The sequence below is a fragment of the Schistocerca cancellata genome, chromosome 4, assembly GCF_023864275.1.
Source record: "Schistocerca cancellata isolate TAMUIC-IGC-003103 chromosome 4, iqSchCanc2.1, whole genome shotgun sequence".
Lineage (NCBI taxonomy): Eukaryota > Metazoa > Arthropoda > Insecta > Orthoptera > Acrididae > Schistocerca > Schistocerca cancellata.
The window spans coordinates 427,024,605-427,048,578 of NC_064629.1; the positions used below are offsets into that span (position 1 = coordinate 427,024,605).

Below are 23,974 nucleotides of genomic sequence, written 5' to 3' on the forward strand. Positions count from 1 at the left end.
GTCGTCGACGCCGTGATGTCTATCACTCTGCCCTGTCTTGGTTGGTGCTATGTGCAAAGCCTGCTCTCCGCAGGGTCTTGATGGCTATGGGAGGAAGGCTGCGGCGTAGCGGCGACGGACTCGGGAATTCTGTTTCACCATACTCCGGGAATGTACTATGATGCCATATTCGCCAGAGCGCCAGGCGATGGCAAATCGTGCCAAAGCACAGCTCACGTCCCTCTCTCGCTGCCACCTTGAAGGACCCATGGTCAGGGTGCGCACACACGATGGGTTAGTGCAACGACTCCACCGTCAGAGGAATTTAATTAATGTTCTTACAACTGATGATGGGCAGCGTTTTGATACCGAACGGGACATCGGGTCTGCCCTCCATGCACATTATGTTACTCTGTACTCTGAACAATGTCAGCGCCCTGCTGATATTACGAGGGTCTCCAGACTCTCCTTTGGCTCGGTTCCCGCAATGCGACGATGGATCTAATTGCTAACGTCACGGAGGACGAAGTTCATGACGCTATCCAGGCTGGTTCTATGAACAGGTTGCCTGGCCCTGATGGTCTCCCACAGGAGTTTTATCGGACATTTCGTCCCATTCTTACTCTAGTGTGGACAGAAATTTGTCAATACCTTACGTCACCTTTCGTGCCGATTCCAGACGTTTTCCTCGATGGTTTCCTCATTCCTATCCACAAGCCTCGGGGTACCTCACGGATATGCGATTATCGCCCCTTCACGTTACTCGACAGCGGTACAAAGATCTTTACTCAGCTGTTGGCTGCGCGGCTTAAACGGACAGATCGGTACGCAGTTTCCCCCGATCAAACTTCTTTGGGAGGTACCAATAACAACCGCACTGCCCTCTGCCACTATCGATACATAATCACTCTTGCTCACGCTTGTCGTATGCCTGGACTTTTGGCACCTCTTCACTTCAGCCAGGCGTTCGATCGAGTCAGTCACGACTTCCTGGAAGGGGTGCTCCGCAATATGGACTACCCTGATACTACCGTCGATGTCGTAAAGCGTCTCCTTCGTGGAGCTACGTCTCGTGTACTCTACAGTGGCCGTCTTACTCGTCCCATCTCGACCCGTCGATCAGTGTATCAAGGCTGCCCGCTCTCTGCACTGTTGTATGCCTTCACCAGGCTATGCGGCCTCCGTCAACGACTCTCTGGGATGTCTCTCGGTGGCCATGTATTCAGCTCCACTGCATATGCCTACGATCTCGTTATCATTCTTCGTAGCGGTGCTGAGGTCAGGGAGTCACTGGCACGGGTCACCACCTACGGCAAAGCTTCTGGTAGCTGCCTTAACGTCCGCAAATCGAGCGCCATGGCTGTAGATGCGGACAGTGCTGTTCCTTTATGTGTAGTTGATACTCTCCGATGCTTAGGACTCGATTTCGCAAGTGATCTGCGACGGATAATTGCTCTCAACTGCCGACGTCTACTTCTCAACTACGAACTGGGTTCTTAGATCACCGTTTACGAGCACTCGATCTTCTGCAACGCACACAATATGTAAATATATATTTGGCGTCACGTATCCCCCACGTGCCACAGACACTTCCGATTCCGCCATCCATGGCCCGCCGCATGCTAGCGGCATTGGGTTCGTTTGTTTGCCACGGCTTGCTGTTCAAGATAAAACGCGAAAGCCTCACTCTAAAGCAGTGCAGGGGCGGTTTAGGTCTGTATAATGTGCCTGAACTGAGCCACGTACGTACGGTGATACTACCGGCGCAATTGACATACACGAAGGCGGTCTGTGGTTTTCTTCAGCAGCACAGGTCACCGAATGTGGTTGAAGAGAAGCTTCCCCACGTCGACTAGTGTGCCACTTGGCGATCGGTGTGCGCCCTTATCTTGACACTGCCGTCCAGTCTGTATGGTACTCTACTGTCATTGGGATGCAAGTATGCCGGTCACGCCTTCACAGGATTCATCTCGCAGACACCTCGTTGTGTGTCGACTGTGATGCTATGGACACAGACGAGCACTGCCTGGTATGTAGACGGGCGAGGGGTGTCTGGTTCTTGGTGCAACAGATGTTCTCTCTAATTATACACACAACTCCTAATCAGATACGTACTCAACTGCTCCTCTTTCCCGACGCGGGGTACTTACCGCAACCAAAGACGAACTCTGTGAGTTGGATTTGTGGACACGCAACACACTACTTGTTCGCTGATGGTGAGAAATGTGTCCTCGACTTTTGGCATTTCCTTAATGAACTATGCAGGCTTTCAAATAACTACGCACCCTCTGACTCAGAGTTGCAGTTTTAAAAGTTTTGGTTGGTTTCGTTGTCTAGGGTTTGTGATATGTAGTTGCCGAGTTACAGGCCAAATACCGTTGAGACTACAGTATACGATAAGAATACACACACGAATCGAATGGTCGAAGGTTTCTATCACTCGGCAATTGCGAATTTTGAGAATGCGGTATATTTCTGCAAAACATTTATTGGTGTCGATGGTCCAGCAATTAAATAAAATATAAGTTGAATAACAGGGAAACAATGGATTCCTACAACACGTAATTAGTTATGAAAAACAACACAGCTCGAGAGATATTCACTTCTAAACGCACACTAAGTCTTCACTTTAGAAGCCACGGAAATCTCACAAGTGCACAAGTCGGCACTCCCAAGTATTTCTATCTGCCGCGACCACGCGCAAACCGCTCCACACTCTCCAAGTCTCTCCCGCGACTGTCCGTCCGTCGCGCCGTCACGTCCAGCACTTCCGTGTCCTGTGCCGTACTGTCACCCGAACTCGTTTCCATCCATTCTCCCCATTCACGAGCGCTGTGATTCGCTAGAGCGCTCGCGCCATGTCTTCATGCCAATGCACCCACACAAATATAATGAAACATACGAAATACTGTATATCAAAGGAATAGAACAAGAGGTAGGCCAGTAGCCTAATGTCTCTGTGCTTTCTAAAACACAGTAAATATTTAACCAATTTCTTCATGAATAGTATATATATATATCGGATACACACAAAGACATAGATGAATAAGTATATTTATAAGCATGCTGCTACCGTTTTTTTTTTTTTTTTTTTTTTTGTGTAACTGTGGAGTACTTATGGCCTGACGCGATCGATAGTAATCGGCCACTTTGTCCTCCTATGACTCATGTACTATTCAAGTTACATGCCTGTAATTTATACCAATTTAGGTTTACACTAATAGCTATCTAAAGACACGTCGATTCACGAAATCGGATGAAGCGTTTACATTTTGGAAATACGCCTGCTGGGTGTTACTTGTCTAATTTACAGTCAGATACTAAATTTAAACTTATATAGATATTGAAAATCTGATTACACCATCAGAATCGTCGTGCAAATAATAGTTCAAAAATGGCTCTGAGCACTATGGGATTTAACTACTGAGGTCATCAGTCCCCTAGAACTTAGAACTATTTAAACCTAACTAACCTAAGGACATCACACACATCCATGCCCGAGGCAGGATTCGAACCTGCGACCGTAGCGGTCACGCGGTTCCAAACTGACGCGCTTAGAACCGCACGGCCACACCGGCCGGCGCAAATAATAGTAATGTACGTGTTTCTTTTTCAGGTATCATGATTCATCTGGCTACTATTAATTTCTATACGAACTGTGAAATGTCTGCCATTGTGGTTTCACAAAGTCCGCCATCTATGGCACTCCCGGCATAGAGCTTCACCAAGGAATTCCCAGCCACGTGCTCGATGCACCACGTGCCCCGGCCGTTGTGAGGCACCACGCGGATGGTAACGAGCTCGGCCCTGCCGCGCGGCCCGAGCGGTGGCCGCCAACTCTGAACTTACAATATTTCCAGGGCGCCGCAACTCGCCCGTCACCTCACACACCTCCACTTATTAACATTTTGGCTTGCCAGAATGTTCAGTAGTAGCACCCTTCAGTTCATACAAGTACATATAAACCAAATTTCAAAGCACAGAATTTCATTATTAAACGCCAGGGCAATAGTGTTTACCATATTTTTGTAGTGGTGTGGGAGCAGCATGAATTTCGAAATAACTTAAACTAACACAAATTATGAACGAAACGGCATATTAAATAAATGCCTGCATTACAATTCGGCATAAATAATTTTTTGGACAAGAAATAAAATTGTTAAATTCACTTTTACTTCTGTGGAATTTTGCAAGCACTTCTTGTGCCACTCACTCAGCGCTAAGGCGCCTTCTTGCACTAATTTTTTCTGTCGCATTACACACGCTCACGCGGATTTTAGCACGAAGTATTGATCAACTCACATCAGTCTTTTGACCAAGTGCCTCGCAGAAATCGTGTCTGCCTCTGAATTTCAAGTTCCACCGTTTATCGTGACAAATCTGTCTACAACGAAAACCAAAAGTAAAAACCCCTCAACAAACCATTTCTCAAAACCACCCAGGATCCTCGATAAAGATTCCCTCCAGCGGAAAACGACACTTTAGGAACATCGTCACAAGAAAAACGACTGAATCGCAGTAAGCTCAAATTCCCGTAAGTTCTGTTTAATTGACTGTAATAAATCCTTTCTACCTCCACGCACCAAAAAAAGAAAAATGAGTGTACATACAATTGCAATTTTAATACCCTTCAAATTGACCACTAAATTCTTTGTCACACTCTTATACAAAGCATAAATTAATACATATTTTACTTAAATCCACGAGGTCACTGACCTCCACGCACCCTCAGTGCTTAACTTCCCCCTTTTGCACACATATAATGCCACAATAAACTAACAAATTACTAATGAATCCCCAAATAAACATATAAATTACCCCTCCAAAATTACTATCACTAATTACAGATTCGAACAGCTTTTCACTTCTGCCCTTTCGCTATATATGCCCTTAGCAATTTTAAACTTCTCATATTTCCACAGATGACGTAGCAACGACCGTAACGTTCTACTGTACCAACGCCAGCCAACCATTCCCACTAGAATCACACTTCTCCTTCATATATCAATTTGTAAGAACTTCATTTCATAAACTATCCCCATCCACACTATTTACTTCAACCCTCTCTAAGTTTTCTGTTAGTTCTTCCACACATTTAGCCGATTCGCTACCCACAGCATGCACAACTTTACTGTTTTTCCCCTCCAAAATATCGACACTTGCAGCTTCAACAAAATTACACATCAATTCACCGTTAAACACTTTATCTTCCTGAAATAAAACATCGATCCCTAGGCCATCATCACCATATATATTCATCTCAGCAACCTTATCTTGTGATACACCATTTAAACCAATACATAAATTCACATCAGAAACCTTACTTTCCTCCGGAGATAAATTAATTTTACGTGAATCGTACACAGCTTTATCCTCCGCCGCTACATTACGCCAATTTCTGCTGCCCTGTCGTACAATTTTGGGACTTCCAGCCTTGCTACATTCCGCTGTGGTCGGACAAAAATCAGCACACACTACCATTTCTACACCCTTTGCATCCAGATTAACCCCCGATCTCACTTTACATACATTCTCACATTCATACTCTGACGAACGTTTTAGATCCACACATTCATCAATAAGTTTCGTTTCGCCTTCATCCGTGACTATAAACGCGTAAATTCCTTCCTCTGAAGTACCAGTACCAGTAGCTTTTACATCATTACATAAATTACCATTACTCTGTTCCTTTAAACAGAAATAATCTACATCCGCCGATACATTTTTTACTTCAACTGCTGGCGAGACCAACGCTAAGCCTCCCTTAGTAATATCGACGCTTTCCGCAGAAACGCAATCACCCTCACTTGCAGCTGGGGAGACCAAAGCTACGCCGCCTTTCTTACTGCAATTGCCACTATTTGCTAATATCTCTTCAGAACTCTCCACACAATTTGCTTTCACAAAATTCATCTCCTCTTTAACTTCTTTTTGAACCACTGAATCTTTCCATTTATCACCATTCATACACTCATTCATTACACATTCATACATTACATCAATTGCTTTTTCAAAGTTACCCACAATTTTTTCAACTTCCTCTTTCACAGCGGAATCTATTTCAGTTCGCATTGTACCCATATCAGTCCGATTTGTATCCGTAACTATTTGAATTGTACTGACATTATTGGCCATTGTATTCATATTATATCCTAATCCCTGGATCATTTGCATTAGCTGATACATCATATCTCCCCCACATTCATTCCCCTTGCCTGAATTCCTACTAGTTACACTTTCGCCCTCTGATTTTGGACTAACGGGCTCACTTCCGATACAGCTGTCCGTTAAACGAGCTAACCGCTACCGTTCCCTGCACTCAACTTATTTAGACTCTGAGTCCCCACGCAAATTGCCTTTAACGTGACAGATTAGGACTACTATTGGTAGCATGTGTTAATTGTTAAATTACTGCGTAATTTCACTATCTCTAGAAACGCACTTGCGGAAAAAAACAGATCTCACAGTGTGTTTTGTGAGTGGTTCACTCTACTGGTTTTCCAAAGGTTTTTACACTTTGCATAGTACACTGAATAACAGAGAGCACTTTGCAGGGCACAAATCCCGGACGAGCCCCCAATTGCGGGCTTTCAAATAATTACGTACGCACTGACTCAAAGTTGCAGTTTTAAACGTTTTGGCTGGTTTCGTTGTCTAGGGGCTGGGATACGTACTTGCCGCATTACAGGCCAAATACTGCTGAGACTACAGTATACGATAAGAATACACACATGAATCGAATGGTCGAAGGTTTCTATCACTCGGCAGTTGTGAATTATGAAAGTAACATATAAATTTATAAATGAAAGGTTGCAATTAAATAAAATCTGCAGGTACTATCTTAACGACTTAAAAAGATGAGTACGACAGAAGAAGTACTTTTGAGAATGCGGTATATTTCTGCAAAACACTTATTGGTGTCAATGGTCCAGTAATTATATAAAATATAAGTTGAATAACAGGGAAAAAAATGGTTCAAATGGCTCTGAGCACTATGGGACTCAACTGCTGTGGTCATAAGTCCCCTAGAACTTAGAACTACTTAAACCTAACTAACCTAAGGACAGCACACAACACCCAGCCATCACGAGGCAGAGAAAACCCCTAACCCCGCCGGGAATCGAACCCGGGAACCCGGGCGTGGGAAGCGAGAAAGCTACCGCACGACCACGAGATGCGGGCAATAACAGGGAAACAATAGATTCCTACAGCACGTAATTATTTATGAAAAACAACACAGCTCGAGAGATATTCACTACTAAACGCACACTACGTCTTCACTTTAGAAGCCACGGAAATCTCACAAGTGCACAAGTCGGCACTCCCAAGTATTTCTATCTGCCGCGACCACGCGCAAACCGCTCCACACTCTCCAAGTCTCTCCCGCGACTGTCCGTCCGTCGCGCCGTCACGTCCAGCACTTCCGTGTCCTGTGCCGTACTGTCACCCGAACTCGTTTCCATCCAGTCTCCCCATTCACGAGCGCTGTGAATGGCTAGAGCGCTCGCGCCATGTCTTCATGCCAACGCATCCACACAAACATAATGAAACATATGAAATACTGGAGTTACATTTAAATAACTTGAAGTTAAATAAATATTCCTACGGCTGGACCAGGAACACGCTCTAACACACATTATTAGATACATAAACAAATTAAATAAACATATATCAAAGGAATAGAACAAGAGGTAGGCCAGTAGCCTAATGTCTCTGTGCTTTCTAAAACACAGTAAATATTTAATAAATTTCTTCATGAATATTATACACTCCTGGAAATGGAAAAAAGAACACATTGACACCGGTGTGTCAGACCCACCACACTTGCTCCGGACACTGCGAGAGGGCTGTACAAGCAATGATCACACGCACGGCACAGCGGACACACCAGGAAGCGCGGTGTTGGCCGTCGAATGGCGCTAGCTGCGCAGCATTTGTGCACCGCCGCCGTCAGTGTCAGCCAGGTTGCCGTGGCATACGGAGCTCCATCGCAGTCTTTAACACTGGTAGCATGCCGCGACAGCGTGGACGTGAACCGTATGTGCAGTTGACGGACTTTGAGCGAGGGCGTATAGTGGGCATGCGGGAGGCCGGGTGGACGTACCGCCGAATTGCTCAACACGTGGGGCGTGAGGTCTCCACAGTACATCGATGTTGTCGCCAGTGGTCGGCGGAAGGTGCACGTGCCCGTCGACCTGGGACCGGACCGCAGCGACGCACGGATGCACGCCAAGACCGTAGGATCCTACGCAGTGCCGTAGGGGACCGCACCGCCACTTCCCAGCAAATTAGGGACACTGTTGCTCCTGGGGTATCGGCGAGGACCATTCGCAACCGTCTCCATGAAGCTGAGCTACGGTCCCGCACACCGTTAGGCCGTCTTCCGCTCACGCCCCATCATCGTGCAGCCCGCCTCCAGTGGTGTCGCGACAGGCGTGAATGGAGGGACGAATGGAGACGTGTCGTCTTCAGCGATGAGAGTCGCTTCTGCCTTGGTGCCAATGATGGTCGTATGCGTGTTTGGCGCCGTGCAGGTGAGCGCCACAATCAGGACTGCATACGACGGAGGCACACAGGGCCAACACCCGGCATCATGGTGTGGGGAGCGATCTCCTACACTGGCCGTACACCACTGGTGATCGTCGAGGGGACACTGAATAGTGCACGGTACATCCAAACCGTCATCGAACCCATCGTTCTACCATTCCTAGACCGGCAAGGGAACTTGCTGTTCCAACAGGACAATGCACGTCCGCATGTATCCCGTGCCACCCAACGTGCTCTAGAAGGTGTAAGTCAACTACCCTGGCCAGCAAGATCTCCGGATCTGTCCCCCATTGAGCATGTTTGGGACTGGATGAAGCGTCGTCTCACGCAGTCTGCACGTCCAGCACGAACGCTGGTCCAACTGAGGCGCCAGGTGGAAATGGCATGGCAAGCCGTTCCACAGGACTACATCCAGCATCTCTACGATCGTCTCCATGGGAGAATAGCAGCCATCATTGCTGCGAAAGGTGGATATACACTGTACTAGTGCCGACATGGTGCATGCTCTGTTGCCTGTGTCTATGTGCCTGTGGTTCTGTCAGTGTGATCATGTGATGTATCTGACCCCAGGAATGTGTCAATAAAGTTTCCCCTTCCTGGGACAATGAATTCACGGTGTTCTTATTTCAATTTCCAGGAGTGTATATATCGGATACAAACAAAGACATAGATGAATAAGTATATTTATACGCATGCTGCTACCGTTTTTTTTGTGTAACTGTGGAGTACTTATGGCCTGACGCGATCGATAGTAATCGGACGCTTTGACCTCCTATAACTCATGTACTATTCTAGTTACATGCCTGTATTTTATACCAATTTAGGTTTACACTAATAGCTTTCTAGAGACACGTCGATTGACGAAATCGGATGAAGCGTTTACATTTTCGAAATTCGTTGCTCGGTGTTACTTGTTTAATTTACAGTCAGATACTAAATTTTAAACTAATAAAGATATTGAAAATATGATTACATCATCAGAATCGTCGTGCAAATAATAGTAATGTGTCTTTAGAAAGCTATTAGTGTAAACCTAAACTGGTATAAATTACAGGCATGTAACGTGAATAGAAAGAAGGATCCTTTATTGTATGATTATATGATAGCGGAACAAACATTGGTAGCAGTTACTTCTGTAAAATATCTGGGAGTATGCGTACGGAACGATTTGAAATGGAATGCTCATATAAAATTAATTGTTGGTAAGGCAGGTGCCAGGTTCAGGTTCATTGGGAGAGTCCTTAGAAAATGTTGTCCATCAACAAAGGAGGTGACTTACAAAACACTCGTTCGACCGATACTTGAGTATTGTTCGTCAGTGTGGGATCCGTAACAGATCGGGAGATAGAGAAGTTGCAAAGAAGAGCTGCGCGTTTCGTAACAGGGTTATTTCGTAAGCGTGATAGCGTTACGGAGATGTTTAGCAAACTCAAGTGGCAGACTCTGCAAGAGAGGCGCTCTGCATCGCGGTGTAGCTTGCTGTCCAGGTTTCGGGAGGGTGCTTTTCTGAATGGGGTATCGAATATATTGCTTCCCCCTACTTATACCTCCCGAGGAGATCACGTATGTACAATTAGAGAAATTCGAGCGCGCACGGAGGCTTTCAGGCAGTCGTTCTTCCCGCGAACCATACGCGACTGGAACAGAAAAGGGAGGTAATGACAGTGGCACGTAAAGTGCCCTCCGCCACGCACCGTTGGGTGGCTTGCAGAGTATAAATGTAGAAGTAGATGTAGATGTAGAATGTACATGTTTCTTTTTGACGTATCATGGTTCACCTGGCTACTATTAATTTGTATACGAACCGTGAAATGTCTGCCATTAAGGTTTCACGAATCTTTGTCACTCCCAGAGCACAGCGTCACCAAGGAATTCCCAGCCACGTGCTCGATGGACCACGTGCTCCGGCCGTTGTGAGGCACCATGCTGATGCTAACGAGCTCGTCCCCGCCGCGCGGCCCGAGCGGTGGCCGCCAACTCTGAACTTACAATATTTCCAGGGCGCCGCAACTCGTCCGTTACCTCACAACTCCACGGTGCAGTTGTCTGCAATCCCAAATACAGACAATTTTTCTCCAATTTCCTCACCAGTGTCTTCCTTAACCCACCCGAGATTTGGGGTGTTCCTGTCATGAAGAGTTGATCTCCGTCTCTTCCACTGTTAGAACCGAAAAATTCACTAGTGATCGGAATGTTCATGTCGGAAAAACTATACGTTTGATAGTCTTGCTGCGCCCTCCTCCTCCTCCTCGCGTGACGCCGGTTTCCTGATATTCTCGGTGGTATTAATGACAAAAATAATTAAATAAAAAAAGAACGAAAAGAAAAATAAATAAAAAACTATGTTCATTGTACCTCTACTCCACGTTCCCTACTCTTTCCTTGGTTCCTGGAGGATGGGAATGGGAATAGTGGCCAGGCCTCGGCTTCTGACCCCTGTCCACTTTGCCCCTAGTTCAAGATTCGTAAGACGAACGTGTATGAGGTTCGACTCCCGATAAAACTTTATTTTTAATTTGTGGTTTTCTCATCACTGGTCATATTTGGTTTGCATCCAAACTGTAGGAAGAAAGAGAAATTTTTCAAAATATCAACGAGGTCTATTTTGCCTTAGAAAGTCTGATCATTCCCTGTAAACGCGGGAAAACTGCATTCATTCGAAGCAGTAGGTGACGTTTCAGTTTATGTGTTAAATGTCTGTATGACAAATACCATCCTGAAACGTGTGGTGTCGAGGACACATACGACGAGTAACTGTACATTGTGTGTCTGGTACATTGTTATTTGCTGTATTAATGAATAACATCATTCGCATCATTATTTATCGAGGTTTGACTTCGGCTTTATAAGCCTGTCCCTTGTCCTTTAAAATTTAATTAAAAATAGTAAATAGTCAAATAAGATATGAAATTCACTACAACTTCATGAAAATGCACGTGGGTTTCTTTCATTATATTTCCTCTCAAATGCCATATAAATTAAATAATGTGACCAGTGACGAAAAAAATATAGATCTGAATATAAGCGTTAGGAGGATTCGAACCGTCATCTCGTCCTCGACCCTCCAACTACGCGCCAACGGTGACCACATGATCACACTGAGTGCTTACGAATGGCACCTTCGCACTTGCACAACAGATACACAATAGAAAACTTCTTTTGCGGTTTTCTCGGGATTGCCAGAGTAGTGCACCTTACTACCTGCACATTATGTTGTTTTGGTGGCCTACTAAAGGTGTACAAAGTTTGAAGTAAATCTGTGATCCCAACGTCGTGACCTCTCCTTTTAAGTTCAAGGTCCAAGTGACGAAAACCATTTTGTAGCTGATGAACAGTTCATACAGAATTGCGGAACTAATACATGTAGCAAAATACAGTTGAGAACAGACACTAATTTATAGAACATCATGAAATATTCTGAAGAAATTGTTGTCACAAAAATCTAACTGATCGTTAAGAAAATTTTCTACATATCGTTTTCTGTGGTTGTATATCTACACGCTTCCTAAAATAACAAATTTATTGCCTTCAGGGGCGTTGTGTAAGACCTTCAAATTGTGATCAATACTGGTAATATTACGCTTAAGTTCTAGGAGATGTTTTGCAAAAGCAGTTTTGTTATGTGTGCATGTGTGCTCTCTATATCTCGCAAAAAACGACTGGCCAATTTATCCTATATACACACATCAAAATAAGTTTTGCATCACCCCGGTTCCCAGAATTCATGGAGATAGATGTTGACTGTGGATATTATATCACAGAACAGTCCCTTTGACTGTTCAGAGATGTCACTAAACCCGCCCAAAGAAGTAAACGAGCAGCGCCTATTAGGCGAAGGGGGCCGAAAGCCGATCCATTCCAGTCATTCCACCAGGAAGGAGGAACACGGCTCGTGTTGTCTATAGTTCAAAAAAATTCCATCGCGTCCGCATTGTTACTTTGTGCCAGGAAGGGCTCTCAACAAGGGAAGTGTCCAGGCGTCTCGGAGTGAACCAAAGCGATGTCGTTCGGACATGCAGGAGATACAGAGAGAGAGAGAGGATCTGTCAATGACATGCCTCGCTCAGGCCGCCTAAGGGCTACTACTGCAGTGGGTGACCGCTACCTTCGGATAATGGTTGGGTGGAACCCTGTCAGCAAGGCCACCATGTTGAATAATGCTTCTCGTGCAGCCACAGGACGTCGTGTTACGACTCACTGTGTGCAATAGGCTGCATGATGCGCGACTTCACTCCCGACGTCCATGGCGAGATCCATCTCTGCAAACCACGTCACCATGCAGCGCGGTACAGATGGGCCCAACAACATGCCAAATGGATTGCTCAGGATTGGCATCGCGTTCTCTTCACCGGTGAGTGTCGCATATGCCTTCAACCATACAATAGTCGGAGACGTGTTTGGAGGCAACCCGGTTACGCTGAACGCCTTAGACACACTGTCCAGCGAGTGTAGCAAGGTGGAGGTTCCCTGATGTTTTGGGGTGGCATTATGTGGGGCCGACGTACTCCGCTGGTGGTCATGGAAAGCGCCGTAACGTCTGTACGATACGTGAATGCCATCCTCCAATCGCTAGTGCAACCATATCGGCAGCATATTCTCGAGGCATTCGTCTTCATTGACGATAGTTCGCGCACCCGTCGTGCACATTCTGTGAATGATTTCCTTCAGGATAACGACATCGCTCGACAAGAGTGGCCAGCATGTTCTCCAGACATGAACCTTATCGAACATGCCTGGCATAGATTGAAAAGGGCTATTTATGGACGACGTGATCCACCAACCACTCTGAGAGATCTACGCCAAATCGCCGTTGAGAAGTGGGACAATCTGGATCAACAGTGCCTTGATGAACTTGTGGATAGTATGCCACGACGAATACAGGCATACATCAATGCAAGAGGACGTGCTACTGCGTATTAGAGGTACCGTTCTGTACAGCAATCTGGACCTACACCTCTGCAGGTCTCGCTGTATGGTGGTACAACATGCAATGTGTGGTTTTCATGAGCAATAAAGATGGCGGAAATGATGTTTATGTTGATCTCTATTCCAATTTTCTGTACAGGTTCAGGAACTCTCGGAACCGAGGTGATGCAAAACTTTTTTTAGTGTATGTAGAACCTATTTGCATTGCCGACAATCGAGTTTATATAGACGCAGTCTCTTATATTTGATTTTGTGTTTGATTGTTATCATTATTATTATTATTATTATTAGTAGTAGTAGTAGTATTCTCGTGTCAGAAACATACGTAGGTGCCACTGTTAACATGTCTCATAGTCTTTGCAAAAAATTTAGCGGCTACCAGTCCATTTTCTGTCGCTTGATGGAGGTGTTCTGCAATACAGAAGCCTGGACACACGCGACATTGAAACATGTACTGGACAGTCTGGACTTCTCCACAGCCACACTTAATGTTGTTTTCTGTACTGTAGCCCCATCTTGCCAGAACAAACCTTGATTACCCACTCCTGATCTCAGCCTATTCAAAGATTTCAAGGTCATCCATTCCTCGTCATGTTCTGGATGCAGAGTTTCAGAAACTCTTTTCCAACCAAAGCGAAGGGAGGTCTTATCACTCCAAAGTTGCACCCTGGCATTTTCAGCAGCGGTAGTAAGTACGGCTGATGTTCTAAGGATGCCCTTCCTTGACTTCAGTCACTGCGAATACAGTTTATGCCCATGCAGGGGAAGGATTTATTCTTGTTCCACTTTCTTTCGTTCCTTGTTCGCCGCAGTTTCTTTTGTAATTGGAGGTGGTGCTATTCCTGCAAGGTGATAATCCATGCGACAGGAGTAGATTTCAAACAACCTGTTATAGTTCTGCAGGTGTCGTTGAGAGTTAAGTCTACCTGTTTGGCATCTGATGATTTATACCAAACAGAACAAGTACACTCTTCTGCATAATAGGGTAATGCAAATGCAGAGGTTCGGATGGTTTCAGGTTGACTGTCGCACTGTGATCCAGCCAATTTTCTTAACAGATTGTTTCTGGTGGAAACTTTCAACTTGCAATTCGTGCAGTGTGTCTTGAAAGTAAGAGATCTGTCCAGCGTCACTCCTAGGTATTTTGGAGTGTAGTAATGTCGTAACTCAACTCCTGAGCATACTATCAAAAACTAACGAGTAGCTTCCCTATTTCTCAAATGAAAAGCACACACTTGAGTATTTGAGGGTTTGGTTTAAGCTGATTTGTGCTATAGTATCTTGATAGATCATCAAGGGCAGTCGTGAGGGTGTTCCCACCGATTCAGAGTCTGAATGGCAAGAGCAAGGTCATCAGCATACAAGAAACTCCTGATGTTTGGGGCTATAGGTTGGTCGTTTGCATATTTATTGAATAGGGTTGGAGCCAACTCGCTTCCCTGGGGAAGCCCGTTCTTCTGTAGTCTCCATCGACTGCGCTGCCCTTGAAAGTCAGCGAAGAACCTGTAGTTTTACAGAATTTCTGCGCTGAACCTACTTTGACTAAAATCCTTGGTCGTGTTGTGTACCTTGAGCAGCAGTAGCTGGTGGTTGATAGTGTTTGATGAACTTCACTCAGTCCGACTAATTCATGTTTTTTCTGTGTGTAGCTTTATTGCATCGACATTTAACCGTCTGGTTAAATTGTATCGAGTATTTTTGGGTCCATCTGACTGATGACTAAATTAAATAAATTTTTTGTAAATGATTTGACGCCGTGTAGTGGTCCAAGATAAAAGACTTTGACATCCATCAGTTCGAGGCCATGATAGAAATTGATGTATCTTTGCGTTCAACTTATACTCTAGATAATGATAACTTTTATTTTGAAAAACAGGAGAGGAACTCCGCCTCATGCAAGACACTGTTTTATAGTTTTGTTTTCACCCAGACATGTTTTAGCAATTTTGTGCTTTCTTCAGTGAGTTTATTTGTTTACTTTCCTTCTGCAGAATTGTTGTTGCATGTTAACCTCTCGTATGGGTTGTATAAACTTCTGACACAAAATTTTAACGTCTGTAAGAGGAGTCCTGCCCCGCATGTACCGCAGTTAATATGAATGTGCGTGTGCGTATGCTCTGATAAATCCATTCTTTTACTTATCCAACATATTTCCAATGTGCTGAGTTATAGCACGTAAAGTGCATACTGTATTGTGTAATGAATATCAGGAACCAGTATTCCCTTCTGATTATGAGTATCATTCAAAATTTGTTATGTTTTGCATAATCTAACCAGAAAATAAATGTTCAGTTATTTCTCAACTGTGATTCTAAAGTTATTTCGCGCAGTCCAACCCAACTTTCCAGTCTGGCCCTCTTCAAATTTAAGTGGTAGCGGTGGGAGAATGCTTGTTATGTTAATTATATGTATGAAAAGTGGTCCTGGTTATCTGACATAATTAAATCGTTGTTCTCCAAAATAATGATCGAGAAATACGCTAAATTAAACAAAAACAACAATTAACTCTTGTTTATTACATTAAAGCGCACAATAAATGGTTTGACAAGCATTAACCGTGATAAGCTAATTCCTTGGCACGCCTGTAGACGAGATCTGGAATGCGATTTAAATGAGACTATCAGGATAAAACAATTATGTTTGCAGGAGTCGAACCTTGATTGCCAAAGGTAAATGCTGAAAAACAGAAAGCGCTACAGAACGGTATGTGATTGCATCTTTGTCCGGATTTGAAAGCATATTGAACCTTCAGCTACAGGAAATTCTTCAGAATGAAACTTTAAATTGCTGAAAATTGGTAAGACTGACTCAGTTTTCCCAACAATTCCTTTCGATGTTGCGGCTCGCTCTCACAATGTTATTCTGTAGGTGGAAGCTGAAGTGTCTGCAAAACCTATCATTGAGTAGAATTACCAACAACTTACATCTGTGTCTGAGTTCAAATCAGCCAGAGAAATGTCTAAGTCACCTACTTATCACGGTAGAGCCTGGATGCAGAGAAGCCTGGCTGTAAGGAGACTCAGCTGGAGAGACACCTGGTTGATGAGTGAATTTGTGCTGTCTGCTTCCTACAAGGAAGACTCATGTCTCTAGTTTTTCTGTTGTCATGTAACATTGATTGGCTGAACAATAGACATTCTGAGCGCCGAATAGTGAAATTTGGCTTTTGTCAAGACGCTGGCCTACTTCCTGTACTTTCGTTTCAGGTCGTTGACCAGTAACGAGCTTCGTAACATTTGGTACTGGAAAAAAAGTGTCCTACTCTCTTCCTGTCTCTGTCTATGGCCAATGAGGATGAATCTCTGTAAGCTCAACCATGTCTCTCTCTCTCTCCCACTTTTAACTCATTTATGTTACCCAATCATAGCGTTTTCACATTGTGTTAAACATTTTGCCTTGGGGTGCCTGAGACCTGTGACGGTGCCCCAGGCCTTCAAAGGCATCATAAACAGTGCTGTTCCCCATTCCACTCCCAGATGTTGTCTACATCGGTCTGTATATTTCGGAGAAGTCCTGCTTTCTACTGTTCTGTCCACAAAAGCGTTCTTCCGTGTCTCTGCCATAAACGGTACGTATCCCTCTACCACACACAGTTCGTTAAAAACAAGACTCCAGTGCCCTGGCACCACGGGAGATACAAACTATTTTGTGAATTTTAGGGTCCGGTGCTGATGGACGGCTTCCTCAAAGCACGGGCCAGTCTGAACTGGCGTTCGGCTTTTGCCGGTGTCAGAGTCTCTTCCAAGAACTCTCCATGGCCGGTCCCTTGCCAGCTATTATGAGCCTGCTGCACTCTTCTCGCTCACAGCCCCATGCAAGATGCTTTCATAAAGGTTTCTTATTTACGTGAACACGCAGTTCAGTATGAAAAATTAATCTACGTTAGTTAAGTACTGACGAACACTGGTACTGACACACATGTCATTTATCTGTAAGGATTAATTATTCCATTTTTGATTTGTCTCTTTAATTTTGCCTTTAAATCAGTTATAGGAGAGTTTCAGAAAAATGGTCGCGTAACAAAAGATAGTCGCTTAACAGCCCCCTCAGTAGCAATTTTATAGTTTTTCATATTTTATGTGATTAATACAACAGGCTGAGAAATAAAGGTGGAAGAACAGGCCACAATAACAAGGAAAACGCAGAAATGATGCCGGAAGCATTCAACAAGCTCCTGAATTGTGATTAACCTGGAAAGCTTTTAACAATAGACACAAGTACCCCTGTAAAAACCAAACCAGAAAATATAAACCCACCTACAGTACAAGAAATACAAACTGCACTTAAAGAAATGAGAAACTACAAAGCATTTGGTGTAAATCAAGGGTTTGCGGAAATGTGGAAGTGTGCAGGTAAAACAAGTCAGACATCTTCACATATTATTTTACAAAAAATTGGGCAACAGAAAAATTTCCAGAAGAATGGACCTCAGCTATAATTAATCCACTTCATGAGAAAGGAGACAAAAGACATCCAGACAACTATAGAGGTATCTCGCACTTGGACTGAACCTACAAGATTTTTTCCAATGTTTTACACAATAGGATCAAAGAACAATTGGATAAGGACCTGGGGGAATATTAAGGAGGCTGATGACCAAACAAATAATTACTCTGAAACTAATCATGGCTTATTACCGCAAACGAAACAAACTTCTCTCAATTACATTTACACATTTTAAGGAAGCATATGACTCTATACATAGACCATCACTGCTACAAATTTTGAGACATTTGGACTCCAAAAAAATGGTTCAAATGGCTCTGAGCACTATGGGACTTAACAGCTATGGTCATCAGCCCCTAGAACTACTTAAACCTAACTAACCTAAGGACATCACACAACACCCAGTCATCACGAGGCAGAGAAAATCCCTAACCCCGGCGGGAATCGAACCCGGGAACTCGAGCGCGGGAAGCGAGAACGCTACCACACGACCACGAGCTGCGGACATTTGGACTCCACCCAAAATTGTATTAAACTGATAGAATTTACCTTAACAAATACATATTCGAAACTAAGTTCAGAAAGGAACTTTCTGGACCATTCTCAATAAAAACTGGTTTAAGGCAGCGAGCGGTCTATCACCACTTCTTTTTAATTGTGCACTTAAATATATAATGAGGGAATGGTACAAGAACAATCCAAAGAACATTAAGGTTGGAATACAAAAATAAGACATAAAGTTGAACTGTTTAGGACTTGCTGATAATTTCGCTCTTCTCGCCCACAACATTCAAGAAACCAAACAACAAATACAATCATTACAGAAAATAGCCCGGAGTATTGGCTTTAAAATATGGTTTGAAAAACAGAAATAATACTAACGGAACGTCACTGGCAGAAAAATTAGAATTGGAGGACACAACATAAAAACTGCTGAAAATTTTAAGTATTGGGAGAAATAATAACACACAACCTGAATGAGAAACCATCATGGCAGAGTAGAATAAACGAACTGATTAAAATACATCATGCTACCAAGAACACATATAACAAAAAATGTCTCTCAATAACTACAAAACTGGAACACTACAAAACAGTCACACAGCCGCAAACAACGTATGCTAGAGAAACTATATTTGAAACAACCAACACTGCAGCAACAGACAGATTACTGAAAATATCGGTAGAGTTGGGCGTCACCCCGTGTACGTTGAGACGATTAACTTTCCCATCTCAAATTAATTTTGACTCATTTTAATTGATTCAGCTGTGGGTTCTTGGTAAAAAAATTATATATTGTTTAAAGCAAACGAAAACCTATTTTGCCTCAGTTCGCAAAACTTTACTTTGGTACGATCTAGTTTTTGCGTTTGATTGTAAGTCCACTTTTCATTACTGTTGTTATTGCAAAATGGGCTTACAACCCGAAACCCAGGTCGTATAAAACGAAGTTTTTTTTAAGAATGGTACAACAGTTTACGTTCAGTTTGAACTTCTTTCTTTTTAAAAATATTTGCAATCCCATTTCAGTGCGCGAACAGTGGCGAGGGACTCATGGAACAAGAAATATCGTTTTCATGCAAAGTTATTCATCACCAAGATACACGCATTAACTTTGTTTTCTTTTTTTAAATCACAACTACGTTTTTTGTGCCAACAAGTTAGTGCCCACAGGTACCACTACGAGGCAGACCTTCAGTATTTTGTTTCTCGCAATAGCGGTTGAATATTCGCAGGACTTTGCTCTGGGGACCCACAACTGGGAGAGCAATTTCCCGTACTGATGAGCCATCTTGCCGTAAAAGACAATAAACTCACGTCGTAACTTTAAAATGAACCTTCGATTCATCTTGATAGACTGAAGCGTTTATACCGTTCACTATAGCAGACACTTCGCATTTTGTTGAACTGCACCGAGAATTAAGTTACCCTTTTACCTCCAATACAAAAAAAAAAAAAAAGAAATGGTTCAAATGGCTCTGAGCACTATGGGACTTAACATCTGAGGTCATCAGTCCCCTAGACTTAGAACAACTTAAACCTAACTAACCTAAGGACATTACACACATCCAAACCCGAGGCAGGATTCGAACCTCCGACCGTAGCAGCAGCGCGGTTGCGGCCCGAAGCGCCTAGAACCGCTCGGCCACAGCCGTCGGCACCTCCAATATAGAGGAGACTTTACGTACCGATTTCATGTGGCCAAAATAGTACTGATAAAGAAGATTCAGATAAAAGCAACTATGCAAGTCCTGAGAATAGTGAGAAACATCGTTGTGCGACATACACTGATGAGCCACAGCACTATGACCATCTGCTAAATAGTGTGTTGTTCCATCTTTGGCACGCAGTACAACTACTATTCTGCGTAGCGTGGATTCGTCAAGCCCTTGGCAAGTTTCCGGAGGAATGTGGCACCGGATGTCTACGGTCAGGTCACGCGATTCCCATAAATTACGGGCCGATGCCTTGTGGACGCAAAGATGACGCCCGATTTCATCCCACTGTTGTTCCATCGGATTCAGGTCAGGCAAATTTGGCGGCCGAGACATTAACGTGCGTTGACTATAGAGCGTTCTCCTTCAACAAGCACACGCAGCATTTCTACATGTCGGTGTTGCACATACAAGAGTACGGCGGACATTACGTATGCATTGATAGAGGATTAGATGGGCCCGGTGGTCTAGCGGACGTACCCGCTTCGGCGATGCAAATACTAAAATTGGAACGATACAGAGAAGATTAGCATGGTCCCTGGGCAAGGATGACACGCTAAATCATGAAGCGTTCCACATGGCAACACGCTAGCTAGACGTTTTCTGTCAGCAGGCTGGCTGCCCTGTGTAATAATAATAACAGTGAAGTATTTAACAATTAACTTCAAGAGGTCGCCTCTGACGTTCGCCCAGACGAAATGACGAGAACAATGACGAACACAATGGTAAAAAGCTGTTAAGTGCTTGACTAGAAACCAAGAGGTCGCGGGATCGATTCCCGGTCGAACCTTGGAGTTTTCAGTCTGCATTTTAACCTAGCCTTCACCTCTCACCGATTGTGACGAGTCACCAGAAACGACACGTGTTTCAGTTTCCACGTTAATCTATAGGTCCCCTTTCTCCGGTTGGTAACTGGGGTAGGTTAAGAACAAGCAAGTTGCCGAAGTGGCGTCCAACTCAAAGACTTGCACCAGGCCAATGAGCGACATGAAATTATTATTATTATTACTGCGATCCTTCGAATAGGGGAGGAAGGTAGACGATTGGAATTTTGTCGTCGGCTAATTGCAGATGGCCGCGTAACGGTGCGTATGCGACTAATCGCCGTGCCGCTGTATTTTGCCCCACACGGAAGTAAATATGGTTGAGAACAGAATCACTCGCAGCCACATGTTGAGAAAATGGCATGCAACCTACACGCTTGCGTCTACTTACATGGGAGGGGGGGGGGGGGGGGCAGCATGGCGACGAGGCTTAAGTCGCACAGGTGTCAACCCGCGTTAATCCCATTAATATTGTTTTCTTTCATTCGTAACAGTGTCAATAACTCTTGTAAACCGCATCGGTAGTAAAAAAAAAAAAAAAAAAAAAAAAAACACATATTTTTGTAGAGACACATTTTTGAGAATACTTATGTGTAAATATGTGATGTGGTACGATAGACAGTCATGGATTGGGCCCGTTATGTTACCACATCGTTTTACAAGTACCGTTACCGTGATTTCCTTGAAAAACTGCTTCTCCAATTAATGGAAAAGGTTCCTTTAACTACAAAAATGAATATGTTATTGAAGCACGAGGGTTCCCTGCACATCCAATCGTCGGGTTACATATCTAAAGCTGACATTCTGTGAGTATTTGTTTGGGTTAGATTCTAACTCCCGTATCCTGGTAACCAATAAAAATTGGACACATGTGATATGGAACTTTTTATTCCATTTAGTCTATACTACTAAATCCTTATATATTCACTATTTCTCCTGACACACACTATACACAGCGTGTTATGGATGGGCGATCAGCTCCCTGCTACTGAGGAGGTAGAATTCGGCGGAAATAGGAAGGCTTTGGCCGGTAGCTATTTGTTTTTAGTTGCAGCCAACGTTAGCTAACCAAAAGTACTGTGTGGGGTAGCCAGTGTTGTCTGCAGTGTTACTTTATTCTATTTCACTGTGTATGTATTGTTTCCTTTCCTAATTCCTTGTGATAGATGTACATAATTGTTGCAGTTATGGCCTTTATTACACGTGTCAGTACATAATACCATTTCACTTTAGATTATGAACATATGTTTAAGCAGTCTTTTACAGCCACATATGACTTCACAGAAACATGAGGCAGAAATTAAGGTGCCTGTACTGAGGGAGGCTGGCGTACCGGATGTCGTGGGCTTCCGACAGTGGGCTTTGCGACCCGTGATGTCAACGTGGTGTTTGTGACGACAGTTATTTTAGCCGTATGTTTTCCGACCGTCAAAGAAAGCCGCCACCGTGAGGGAGCCTCTGCCGTACGTAGGCGTCTTTAAATGTTCTTTTAATTTCTTATTTTTAGCTTTTTATTTTATTTCTACCCTTTTTTCTTTCTACGACATTACCGCAGCAAATGATTAAACTTCTTGCCTTATTTCATGAATTTTACGTTCTCACTTGTAAGAAAGCCAAAGATTTTAGACACATTCTTAAATCTCACGAGACGTTATATATCATCATAATGTCTTAACATTTTGTAAATATCTATGTATATTTTTCTTCTTTTTCGAAGAGGAATGCCAATGGAATCTTTTTTTTATTTAAAATATAACATTTACTGCTTCAGCTTATATATCATAAAGCATACGTTCATATGATTTTGACTTATTGAAGAGTTAATGTTCAATGCCAACCTTCGACAGTATCCGTCGTCCTGTGCCGCTGGTTAGAAACATTTCACATTTCAGTTGGTATACTATAATTTGCATCCATTGATTGAGCATATAGTCTGCAAATTTCGTGACCTTTTCTTCATTGCGCTTTTCCTCCATCATTACCATCCACGCTTCGTCAACACTGTTTGGTGGGAGATGTACTACTGCAGAACATATTCGGCAAAACGATCGTACTTATGCTCTATCCCTCTATTCCTCGGTTCATTCCAGTTGTTGTATTTTGTTGGATGAAGTGAAAAATGCAACTGGGAAGGGATGTTGCTGAGAACACTGTTTTCAGAATTTTTAACTGTATTTATCTCAAAGTCTAGCTCTGCAGTTTTCGGTGACTACTCAGGTATCTTATTTTTAAATGTAGAAAAAAAAGTATTTCATACGAATTTTGACTTTTGTGTGGGAGCAAAGCAAATAAAACAGAAAATACCTTCCTCTCTTCTTCTGTGCTTCCGAAGTCAACGTGTATGGTGTACAGTTGTTTGAAATATTTCCATAAGAACAGTTCGATTTTCACACAGGATTTTCTTTGCTTCTTTTGATAGGAAAAAGACCCATCGTCAGTTTTCAATAAACTATCACCTTCAGTTAATGTCAAAATATCTTCGCTCAGTTGAATCTCTGAACTAATGCCAGTGTTCTGAGTCATCTCAACAGCTTCCTTCTTTGTTCACACGATGCAGTCTCGGAGTTCTGGTAATCTGATATATTTGCGACGAAACCTAAATCTTTCTCTTCCAGATATCGAAAGTCCTATTTTAAAAATCTGGAAAATAGGCACTGTCTTTTTCTTGGTAGATATTTTTCCTGCACTTACGCATTCGTTTCTTAATCTGCACATCTGCTTCGTCGAGTGGGCAAGAAAGTTTCTCTTTAGCCATGATTCTGCCATTTTCAATTTTAAACGGCCTCGTTGCTTACTCTGTTCGGTATTCACGAGCAACCAGGTCGTATACTCTGTACATTTTCTATGTACCCGGTGGCGAGGACAGGATTCTCTTTCGTTGTTGTAACTCACATTGTGTAGAACTCAAGTATCTACATCTACATGTCTACATCTACATGGATACTCTGAAAATCACATTTAAGTGATTGGCAGCGGGGTCATCGAACCACCTTCACAATTCTCTATTATTCCAATCGCGTATAACGCACGGAAAGA

General features: G+C 43.4%; 1 non-coding gene across 1 annotated transcript; it reads left to right on the forward strand.

The window, feature by feature from the left end:
• Nucleotides 1-20,590: 20,590 nt before the first annotated feature.
• On the forward strand, nucleotides 20,591-20,697 carry LOC126186567 (U6 spliceosomal RNA). The gene has a single exon (XR_007537638.1). It is a non-coding gene; the product is annotated as a U6 spliceosomal RNA (small nuclear RNA).
• The last annotated feature ends 3,277 nt before the right edge of the window (nucleotides 20,698-23,974 follow it).